Source organism: Heterocephalus glaber, unplaced genomic scaffold (genome assembly GCF_053883595.1).
Source record: "Heterocephalus glaber isolate CG9 unplaced genomic scaffold, H.glaber_assembly_v1.0 deba00001719, whole genome shotgun sequence".
NCBI lineage: Eukaryota > Metazoa > Chordata > Mammalia > Rodentia > Bathyergidae > Heterocephalus > Heterocephalus glaber.
Genome location: NW_028258432.1, coordinates 5,131,131 through 5,142,128, shown reverse-complemented (window position 1 = coordinate 5,142,128; position 10,998 = coordinate 5,131,131). Strand labels below are relative to the sequence as shown.

The following is a 10,998-nucleotide window of genomic DNA, read 5'->3' as shown; positions in this document are numbered from 1 at the left end:
ACATAATGATTACATTTCTTGTGGGGAGTTGGTACAATTTCTTTTCCATCCCCTTCCTCTATCTCTTGGTCCCCTTTTCTTTTGCAAAACTTTATGTCCTTTTTTCATATTATCTGTCTTTTACCTTGCTCTTTATTTATATTATGAGTTTTCATATAAGACAAACCATGCAATTTTTAAGCTTGTGTTTCTGATTTATGTTGATGGGAATGTAAGCTAGTACAACCATTAAGGAAATTAGTAAGGAGATTTCTCAAAAAACTAAAAATAGAAATTCCATTTAACCCAGCTATACCCTTTCTAAGTGTCTTCCCAAGAGTTAAAGACATCACATGACAGGGACACATGTATACTCATGTTTTTTGGGGTTTTTTTTGGTACCGGGGATCGAACTTGGGTCCTTGTGCTTGCACAGCAGGCAGCGGAACCACTGAGCTAAATCCCCGGCCCAGCATACCCATGTTTATACCAGTACAATTCTCATTGATTTTTAATGCTACCTCTATAGCTTTTCTTTTGTTCCCTAGGTTTGTTTATTGTTACATTCTGGTATATCATTTTTCAAGTTAAGAAAGATCCCTTCTAATACTCTAGTTTCTCTTCAGATTATATAAATCTTTTGCCTTTTACTAAAGATTTCCGTGAAGAAAGATCCCTTCTATGTCCAAGTAGCTCAACTTGTTACAAATCATGAATTTTGTTTGAAATCATATATCAAAATTATGACACATCTTCTAAGATGGTCATACATTTTTTCTCCCTTTATTAATGAGGTGAATCACATCACTATATTTTTCTCAGGTTAAATTTGTTGAGATAAACCCAGCATTGTGAATTACAAACTGATCTATGTAACTTTGGCCGTGCATAACTTTTAGTTACTACTTGATAGGAAACCATAATCCCTGCAAAGTTTGAGGTTGGAGGTTAGCTATTATCCCATAATCTCCCTAATAGGAATGATGAAAGCCATTCTCAAACAAAATTCTGCCACACATAGCAACATTTCCTAAGCAAATACTGATTAAAAAGTATACATAAACCTGTTCATATACATTGTTCTAAGAAATATCTATGAGGCAAATTCTATTATTACCATTTCACACACAAGGGAACCAGACATATCAAAATTGAATGACCTGGCAGGATACTCCCTGTACACATTTACCCCAAAGGAAGGGGTGAAAACATTCCAAACCAGGCGATCTGACTCTGCCAAAGCATACAGTGTCATCTATAACTTGTTCCAGCAGAGAAATCTTATCCACCTTAGATAGCCTCCTGGCAGACTTATTTCCATCTAATATAGTTCTATAGGTATTATTCCTAACTGCAATATTTGACAGTGAATGAAATAAGCTTTATATATTTATTCAAAAATCTTGTAAAAGAGCATAATTATGAACATTGGCTTTCAAAACAATTGAATACTTACACATGTAGAATTTAATATAATAAGTGGTTAAACCTTACGCAAACTTCAAAATTTCCTGGAATTTCAAAGTTATACTTTGTGGGTTATTGTTTGCACTGAATTTAAACACTTTTTAAATCTATTTAAAGTTTTCTTTTCTTGCTTTCTGCTGGCCTGAGCAGGTCAAAATGTGTTATATAAACTCAAGGAAAAACATTTTTCAATTCAAATTTACTTATTATGGACTGTATAATCTAAGGCACAGTGAGTAGATAGATCCTGTTGCATGTCTGATGATGACTGTGGTTGTTAACTGATACGACAGATGCTGTGCTCTAGATAGCTATCTTCACTTATGGCTTTAAAGCCAGAGTGAAGATAATACTAATCCACAGTCAGATCAGTTCAGAAAATAAAGAGGAAAAGCTATCCAGGTCCGAATGCCTGAAGTTAGATGAGTCTTCAGGGATTGCTCTATGAGTCTGCTCACCCCAAAACTTTATGGAACAGAAAGGCCAATCTAGAGAGATTCATGTGGGTACAATCACAGAGTTAGGGTGTCTCTTATCATCTCTCAGCATCAGCTACTACTGACAAAAGAATCCACGTATCCCTGCTTTTTTACTTTTTCAAAGGATGGGGGTAATTCTGCTAATAGTACAGTTCAGGGCCTACCTAATAAGCACTGGCCAGAAACCAGCCTCTGAGAGGTGTGGAGCACACACAGTTCAGTGACTGAGTTTGTGCTTAGCATGTGCCAGGCCCTGGGCTGGAGCCCCCAAACCAAAAACAAAACAGAGCCTGAACTCTGGGTACAATCTAGGCCAGGGCCTGACGTTTGAGAACTGATGCTTCTGTATTATAGGGAACTGTTCTGGGCACTGTAGGATGTTTAGCAACAGATCTGGGCTCTACCAGCTAGATAAGAGTGACAGCTGTTCCCATGCAGATATCCCCTGAGGGATAGAAACAGCCTCCATTGTGAGAACTTCTGATTTAAATCAGTTTACTCTCTCTCTCTCTCTCTCTCTCTCTCTCATCATTGTCACTAAAGACAAGGTCATGCTTTGAAGACTTTAGAAATAATGATTAAGAAACAATTTTGATGTTTTCTTTTTTCTCAAGATGAAGCAATGTCAAGTCATAATAGGTACCTTCGCTTACCCGCTGGCTCCAAGCCTCAAATTTGAAAGGGTTGTTTGAGATTCTGCATGATACACACCAAATAGTTTAAATGACCCTCCTGAAACAATATATTTTCATACATTCCAAAAGAGAAGAAATAAAATAATGGCTTGCAATGTTTGAAAAGGAAAACAGCGAATTATTTAAGAAAGATTGTTGTCAGTAGTACCACCAAACAGAGCAACTTTACAATTAGGTAAAAAAATAGCCATGTACCAACAAAAATTCGCTAAATATTCATTGAAGTCATCATTGGACATTCATGAGCATTTGATTAGTTTACACTACCAACCCAGTAACTCTACTTGCTAGTTTTTGTAAGTAGGGGCAGCTAGATAAAACTAGATAAAGAATGAAATAAACAATGCAGTGGATTCATTGAACTGAATTGTCAGGAGAGATCCTAGGTATTCACCAGATCTTCAAAACAAGGCACACAGCATACAGAGGATTTCTACCTGGTATAGATAAGTGAGTCAGTATGAAAAGAATGAATATCCTTAATTTGTGGTGATTCTGTTTATTAGCAGGAGAGGCATATTCATGTGTACAATGATGTATGCCTATTATTTGATGTTTTAAATGTGTCAAACAAGCATCACTGTTTAGAAAGAGATGTAAAAAGTGTTTCCACAAGCATTCAATAAAGAAAAAAAAGCACAGTTTTGCTAGTTCCTATGCCAGCCCTTGAGTCTAGAAGGCTTGTAGAGAACTCAGTTGCTATGGCCAGAGAAAATTAACATTTCATTAACTTGTCCTCAGACATGTGTTTTCAGGTATATGTGTGGCAGAACAACATTACAGCATGTTCTTTCTGGAACTTTGAGATGCTAAAGGAGCATTATTGTGGTAAAGGAGCCTATTATATTCAGGCTTCCAGAACAACAAAACTGGGTTTACGGGTACTACAACTAAGAAGGCAAGAAACTTAACCTGTCCACAGAACTTCAGAATAGGAATAACTCATACAAATTTTAACATAAAGTACTGATGTGGAGTGGGAAGGAATGGTCTTTAGGAAGTCTGAATAATGATAACTCTGACATTTACCTATTTGGATTTCTCTGAACTTCAGTATCCTTATCTAAGATAAATATCTTTCTCCTTCCCCTCCCCCTCTCCTCCTCCTCCTCCTCCTCCTCCTCCTCCTCCTCCTCATTCTTGTCTTTGCCATCTCCATTTTAGGTGCCAATGAGTTAAAAATGTAGGAAAGTGCTCTGCATACTATTAAGAACTATCCAAACTCCATAATAACAACAATGATATTGTAGAGGTTACTTTTTTAAAATACACCTACATACTAAGCACATTAAATTAATTCATAGTTTAATTTTATTATGAAAACTCCTAAGAAACCTGAGTGAATTTCTTTCTACTTTAGTATTTTAGCGTGAAAGTGAAAATTTACAAAATTCTCCAAGGAAAATCCCAGTTCAGGAATAACTTCAGCCTTAGCCTTTGACACCTCTCTCTGGAGCTCATCACTGCAGAGCGAGTGACTCTCAGCTTTGGGACAGGGCCTGTGGCAGTGAGCAGCAGTGTCATTAAGGGCAGAAGAGTTTTGCTCAGGGGAAATGGGTCAGGTCACTTTTCTCTGAAGAATATTTTTTTTTATGTGGAGGATCAAAGCAGTGTGTTGTTGCTTGTGGTTCTCATCCAGCTTTTTCTCTGGAGTAGAATTATCCAAAAGAATGTAAGGGTTCCCAGGGCCTCCCAAGACCAGCTCTTTGTCACCAACAGTAGCAGCTAAAGGAAAGAGGTACCGACAACATGCCAGCCTTGGACTGAGATGAACTTGGATCTACACTTTATTTGACACATTTATTTATTCTCTGTTCAGCATGTGTTTACAGAGACCCCCACCATATTCCTAGCTATTTTTGCATGTGTGCAGGATTTCAATTCCATTTTATTCTCTTTTGACAGAATTGTCCTACAGATTGCCTGGGACAGGCAGTTTTTTAAAACCCCAAGGATTGAAAGAATAGGCACAGGAGTCGAATAATCATAGAGTAGCTTTAAACAAAATGATTATGAAATAAACAAATCCTTACATCAAAGCAATGGAAAAGATTAAACATTAAATGAACTAACTGTACAGTAAGAGAGAATCTCAGAAACTCTAAATGGTACTTAACTTTGATGAAAATGAGAATTATCACTGTTGGCTGAAGTAAAGTCCTGAGCAAGAGCCTTCACATTGTTTTGGCAACACTATTTAATTTCAGCCCACAGGTAATAAATCACTCTTTGCTTCTTTTGAAGTGAGCAAGAATGTCCTGTACCACCTGGAATGATTCTGAAGGAACTTTCTAGAAACCTTCAGTGAAATAAAATATTTACTTGAGTTTTCTCATAAGATACTTCATAACCTTTAAATACTGCCATCTTTAAAGTGAAACATGATGAATCTCTCCAATGAAGTGTGATGTCTGTCTCTTTTGTCACTCAGAAATAATGAACTAAGAGAAAAGAAATTTCAGTTTTTAAAATTTTTCTCTTGTGAATACTTTCTATAAACACACACACACACACACACACACACACACACACACTTTTTTTGTTTCCAGTACTAAAAATTCAACCCAGTGCATTTCCACTGAACTACATCCACAGCTCTCATTTCTTTACAGTATTTATTTACTTCTTTGCATATTGATTTATTTAATTTTCAAGAAAGGGCCTTGCTAAGTCACTAAGTTGCCAAGGCTAGGCTCAAATTTGTGATCCTCCTACCATGACCTCCCAGGATGCTAGGATCACAGGTGTGTGCCACCACCCCTGGCTACATCCACACTTATTAAGCACTCAAATTCATGTTGTGTTCTGATAAATACACAAAACCACCTGGACTGGGTCATCGTCTTGCTTCATAACTTCCATTTTATAGATAAGATAAATGAATCCTAGAACAGTTAACCACGTGTCCTTGTGGCCCTGTTAGTCTTCATTGGAAGAATAACTCTGATGAGTCCGGGTCCTCACTGAGGAGACCAGATGAGCCCTTTCCTGGTGACATTGCCAAGTGAGGGTAGTCACCTGGCTGCTCTTGTCTTCTATTTCCTGCAGCCTGTGTATTGGCTTCCCAGCAGGAAACAAGCAAGATAAAATCTCTTTGGGGTTTGAAAGAATCTACTGGACCTCTGTAAGACTTCAAAAGCGGCTGCAGATGGCAATCATGCTAATTAATGGGTGCTAACAGGGATGACCTCATCTGATTAGATTCAGTCATGGCTCTCTGGCCCCTGCAGATATTACAGCAAGGCTTTTAGAGAGACAGTAACTTTTATCTTCCCTCTATACAGAGCCTTCCCTAAACCACTAAGTGGCACTGCCTGAGTGGGTTTGCCTTGGGCCTTGGAGGCAGACTCTCTCAGGGTGGCCATTCCTCCTGGGCTGGGAGCCAGCAATACCATCGGGCTACATTTCCTCAATGCCAACCCACTGCTAGAGACTCAATTCCATTTCAGACCACTTCTGTTCTTTTGCCCTGTCTTTCTTGACTCGAGGTGGTCAGCTAGCTGGCTCTGGCTTGGCAGAATTTGACTCAGATAAGGTTGACTGTCATTTTTTTTTTTTTTAGACTCGAGCCAGTTGCTAGGATTCTATGTTTGCACATACGTTCTAATTGTGATTTTCTCTGGAAACTTGGAAGGTTCACGTATATGGAGCCAACATTTGATTGGAACTGAGCCCTGGCTGCCCCCAAGAAGCAGCCATGGTCTGACTTTTCCTGTGGTATCTCATCAGCCAGCTGCAGGTGTGCAAGTTTGCCGTCCCTGCCAGTCTTAGGGGATATGACACAGTGACCTAAGTTTTTTGAAAACTCTTGGCTCATTGGATGTAGCAACCCCCACTCTCCAGTCCCTTTCCATTCTCTTTTCTGCCCTCTTCTAATCACCCTTTCTGTCCTCTCCTGTCCTTCAAATGTAAGCGTTCCTTAAAGGCAAATCTACCCTTGGTCTCCTCCCTCCCTCTTTCCATTCTCCCTTAGAACCTCCGGTATCTTCACGGTTATATAAGATTGATACTCTAGAAATGATGCTTATATATTGTTGAGTGTACTTGCAAAGGTGAAAACGAGACATTGTTATTTTCTGTAAGAAGCTCAATAGACAGATTCGTAAATGTGCACAGTATAATTCAGTAAATGCTACAATGGTGGCACCAATGTGGTGGTCTCCTCTGCTGGTCGACCTTTGAGCTGTCTTTTGAATAATGAGTAGAAATTCATCACTGAATAATGTCAAACCTTAGAGTCTTTTGCTTCTCCTCTGCTTCAGAAAGAATTTCAAACCACGTGTTATGCATCTATTTGTTTAATTTCATCTCACTAGTGATCAAGTTAGACATCCACGTCTGACCTGATCTCCTGTTATCTTTTCACCACACACATGCAGTCTTCTAGTCTCCAAGTCTTTCTCAGAACTTTCTTCTACCAGTTGCTGGGAGCCTATCTTCCTGTAATCCAGGTTTAGAGACACTTTTGACTCTTCTCTGATGCCACATCAACTGTCAGACCTGAGATTTTCCCTTTAAACAGCGCCTGGACCCACCCATTCCTGAGCTCAGTGGTCAGAGCATCAGGCCAACAGAACAGGCTCAGCAGCCTTGAGAGTGTTGACCCCAGCCTGGGCTCACACAGCCCAGCACTCCTGCCATCTCTCCTGCTGGGCCTCAGCTCTGAAGATGCTAATCCCTGTCCTAAAGGTTCTGCATATGTTAATTTCCTTAATCTTCACAACAGCCTGAGCAGGTAGAACTATGATTAGTCCTAGTACCTGGCCCAAGTTTCCAGGTTGAGGAGGTAGCACAGTGAGCACTCCAGCCTGGGTGGTCTGACCCATGGGCCTACTCACAATCACTGGGCCACATTATTGCTCAAAACTGATCTCACTGCCCTTGGGCTCCCTCCAGAATCCTGCCTCAGTTTCTTAGAGCCTTGAAGGTGCTTGACAACCCTCAACCAGCAACTATTCTTCAGTTTTCTCAGTTTATCCTGAGGATTTATTGTTAACAGATCTGACACATTTGATGCAGTGCCTGACACTTTCAAAAGGTGTTCTTAACTTGTTCTCATATCTAAACCCTTGCCAAATGCCAAGGATTCTTCTCTAAGTGTCTAGACCCACACCTCCCTGGCCACTGGCATTCTGTCTCCTGCCAGCAGTAGCCTTGGCAAGGAGGAAAAGCCACTCTGAGACACGCTGGGTCCTCTCTAGTTCTCTGACTTAGGCCTCACTGTACCCCTGCTTACAGTGTCTGCTTTGGCTGATGCCACTGGACCCAAGTAACATGGGTCCTGCTCTGTTTGCAATTTCTTTTTCTGGTCTCTAGTCCTGCACTGGACCAGAAAGATTTCTTCCTCCTCTGTGTTTTTAGACCCCTCTGTTTATGTCTCTGAGACAACCGGACCTCATTCTGCATTTAAGGACTTCGCTTCTCAGTCTTTTCCCTTTTCTAGATAATACACTCCTTGATGGCTGAGAGTCTTTTCTTTTTTAAAAAGTTTTAATCTGCTGTTGATTTCAGTGACTTGTACTTGTTGCATACTCAATAACTATTTACTGTATAATGTGATGATATGAAAAATGATAAGTGGGCTCTGTTATCACCTCGATTATCCATTCAATAAACTTAATGTAAATAATGAATAGAAACACTAGGCACAAGTAGAATCAGCAATGAAAATGATAAAGTATGTAAGTGTTTACATCAAATGTGATAATAGAATATATTAGGGTCAAAATATTTCCTAAGGTAAGCCATGAACAAATGGAATGAGAGCAATGTGATACATTATATATAAAATAGGCTCATTAATACAAGTTTAGAGGATTATATATAAAATGTATAATCGCATTATAGGTAAATTTAAGAGCTGCATTTTCAGGACACATACAATCAATTCTCCATATCCTCAGATTTAGCCCCTTGAGGAGGAAAAAAAGTTTTAAACTTGTGCCTGCACTGAGCATGTATAGACTTTTCCTGTCATTATTCCTAAACAACATAGTACAACTCTTTACATAGCATTTGCGTTTTTTGGGTTTTTTTTTTTTGTTACCAGGGATCAAACTCAGGACCTTGAGCTTGTGAGGCAGAAGGTGGCGCATTTGTGTTTTATGCAGTATTGTAAGTCATCTAGAGAAGACCTAAAGTGTACAGAAGGACACGCATGTATTCTATGCAAATATTACACTATCTTATGTAAAGTATCTGAACATCGGGGGGTTGGTTTCCAGTGGGGGCCCCTGGAACCAGTCCCTTTTAGATACTGAGAGATGATGATAAATTCTGTGTTTGGTCATAAATAAGCTGGAGGGAGTAACTTTGGGGGATGAATCTGAGCTGCCTTAAATCCTTTGTGAGGTAAGTAGTTGGAACACAAGGGAGAGCTCAAACCATAACTCAGAAAAGCAGGGTTTAGTCTGAGAACCTGGGAATCTCAGAGGCTGGGTCAGGGAAACCATTCAGGTCCTCAGAAGGCTCCTGAAAAGGCTGGGTGGTGAGAGTGAGTGAGTGGAGGAGGGCAGCTGAGTACAGGAATAGGTGCAGATAAGAGAAGCGAGCTGTGGCTGGGGGCTCAAGTACAGTCTTTGAAGCTGAGGAGGGGATCTTAGGAAGTGGTTCCGCAGCAGTGAGGTCACCTAAGGTCTGACTAGGTCACCCTGGAACATCTCTGACTCTCACAAAAGGGTGAAGAGTCAGGTGGGAGGAAGATTTGCCTGTACTCCTGCTTGAGTCTGAGAACTTGGCCCTGTGGAGATACAAGTTGAAAGGAAGTATGCTGTGGATCCTTGGGCAGCCAGCTGTCTCTGGGTCGTGGAGCAGGGTGTTCTGAATTTCAAGCGTTGCTTCTCTCTGTAACACTGGCAGCATTATCTGCAGCCCTGTCACGGGGCCTTCTCGGCAGCAAATGAAGATCATAGCATCAAGGGTCACCTTCAGCCTGCGGTTCTCTAGGACCTGAATACTAGAGCCTGTAACCTAGCACTGAATTAGCACTTATGAACCCAAATACAAAGAGCAACGCATTGGGAGACAGAAGACTTGGATTTGAATTCTTTTATTGAAGTATATGACAGTCATTGGCACAGTGCCTGGCACAGAGAAAAAGTATGAAATCAGAGTCTAGTTTATTCTTTTTTCTCTGGTGCTTACACTTCATCCATCCTTTTTCTTGTTAGGTGCTAAGAATAGTGTTTGGCCAGTAAATTAGGAAACACATTGAATGAGATCATGTAGAAAATAATCAAATGAATCTTAACATGTTCAAAATTCTATGATCATTTTTCTTTACAGAATGCTTTACATTTTGAACTGATTTTGCTTATTTCCCACGATGCATCCCATAGTTCAATATTTTTGTCTATAAATAATAACAACAGTAAATTGATGATTTTGATTGCACTGATCTCTACTCAGAAAGCTGAGCAGAACCCAAGGCCTGACTGAACCCCAAGTCTACGAAATGGAATGTGCAGAAAGATTCATAGTCTAAGTTACAAATGACCTGCCTCTGTTGGGAACAATGATGCAGGGCAGGTCTACTGTCAACCTCAAGGACCTAAGGAAAGTAAAGGAATGAGATCAGGGCTCACAACTAGGAAATTTGAGGCTATGAAAGTGGCTACAATGGAATAACTCCATGTCAACCAAATGTGTTGAATTGGCAAAGTAGATGGTGTGGAGAAAGAGCAATCCATTTGGGATATAACATAAATTGAAGTTAAATAAGGAGTCCAAGCATTGCTTCTTCCAAAAGTAATGCCCCTAAGCACTGGGAGTCACCAGTTTGAGGTGTCCTATTGCATTTTTTCTTTTTGGTACCAGGTATTGAACCCAGGACCTTGCACATGCCAAGACAGGCACAGTGCCACTGAGCTAAATCCCCGGGCCTCCTATTGCTTTTCTGTGAGCCATGTTTCCGCAATATGGTTTTTGCACCACCTGCTGGCAAAGCAGTATGATCTCACCTTGCTACAGGGGAGTGGAGTATTTAGACTGAAGGTGAGCTAGGCTCTGGGGAGCAAAAACACTGTGTTTATGGAGAACATGTAACTGCCACTGCTAACCGGCCTCCAGTTCTTGTCACCAGCTTGCTAACAAGTTGTAAATTGTGCCAGGTGGTTGCATAGGTGTTTTCTTTCTGAGAGGGTCAAAATGGCATGGGAAGATCATTATGGATTATGTTAATGGGGAAGAGAACATTATTTTCCTTGATTAGAAGATAACAGTGTATCTAGTTCTTCTGTCTAACATATAGATCATCTCTTTTTTTCTTGTGGAAAGGAAAGAATTTCTAGGCTATTTCCACTTAAAAACACTGAAACAACGTTATTTAGTTACTTGTTTATTTGCCAAGGAATCATTCAGATTTTTGTAACTAAGCAACA

General features: G+C 40.1%; 1 non-coding gene across 1 annotated transcript; it reads left to right on the top strand.

Moving 5' to 3' along the window:
* Positions 1-585: 585 nt before the first annotated feature.
* LOC147821737 (U5 spliceosomal RNA) lies at positions 586-707 on the top strand. Its single transcript, XR_015446640.1, has one exon. It is a non-coding gene; the product is annotated as a U5 spliceosomal RNA (small nuclear RNA).
* Positions 708-10,998: the final 10,291 nt, after the last annotated feature.